The sequence below is a fragment of the Chrysochloris asiatica genome, unplaced genomic scaffold (genome assembly GCF_000296735.1).
Source record: "Chrysochloris asiatica unplaced genomic scaffold, ChrAsi1.0 scaffold00217, whole genome shotgun sequence".
NCBI classification, from domain to species: Eukaryota; Metazoa; Chordata; class Mammalia; order Afrosoricida; family Chrysochloridae; genus Chrysochloris; species Chrysochloris asiatica.
In genome coordinates, this window is record NW_006408735.1 from 2,725,265 (window position 1) to 2,726,332 (window position 1,068).

The window sequence follows — 1,068 nt, forward strand, 5'->3', positions numbered from 1 at the left end:
CTGTGTGGGGTTTCCAAGACTTTAGATCTTTGTGGGAGCAGAAAGCCTCATCTCTCTCCCGCGGAGCAGCTGGTGAGCTCGAACCACGGACCTTGTGGTTCAAAGCCCAGTGCTTATCCTATGGAGCCACCATGCTCTCTCTCTATGTTGTTGTTGTTAAGTGACGTCGATGCTACTATGACTCAGAATGACCCTTAAAGAGTTTCAGAGGAGCAGCTGATAGGTTTGAACAGCCATTCTTGTGGTTCACAGTCCAGTATGAACAATCCTACAACACCACACCAGGAGTTCTGAATCACTGTAGCATTCATTCACAGTTTAGTGGCTTCTTAGGGAAGTTGTTGTTGTTAAGTACTGGTGAGTTGATTCCAACCCACAGCAACCCTGTATAGGGGTTTCCAAGGTGCACCTGATGAGTTTGAAACACTGACCTTGAAGTTCAAAGGGACTCTGCAGTCCAGCACAGTTAGCAGGTTACAATTCAAGGTAAAAAATGTTCAGGCCATAGATCTTCCAGTCTGGACAGCCTCTTCTCGGCCATGCCATAGGCAGGCCTCTCTGTGTTCAGGCAGTGTTACAGAGCTCTTTTAGGGCGGTGGATAAAGTTCCACAGGACACACCATTTCTCCATAAGCTTCAACCTGAATCCACTGAGCTCTAGCTCCATGCATCAGCAAACCTAACTCTTTACTATTAAGTGCTTGTAGACAACCCATCTGTAAGCAAGCCTCCTGCCCCAAGTCACTCAGCTCTACTTGCTCTCTAGGTTGAGAAGCTCACCACTTGGTCTCATGCTCTGGCTCTTGATTCTGCTGCTATTCCTCTGCCAGCTCTCCAATGTCACAGCTTTCTGTCCCTGGGTCAAGGAGGTTCTACGTGCAGTGATCTCAGAGGCCAAAGAACACACTCCATTCCTGACCCTTTCAATACTGAAAGATATATATCTATATATGTTGTTGTTGTTGTTGTTAAGTGCCGTTGAGTCGGTTCTGACTCATAGTGACCCTGTAAATCTTTACGGGAGCAGTAAGCCTCATCCGAGGCTGTAAATCTTTACGAGAGCAGTAA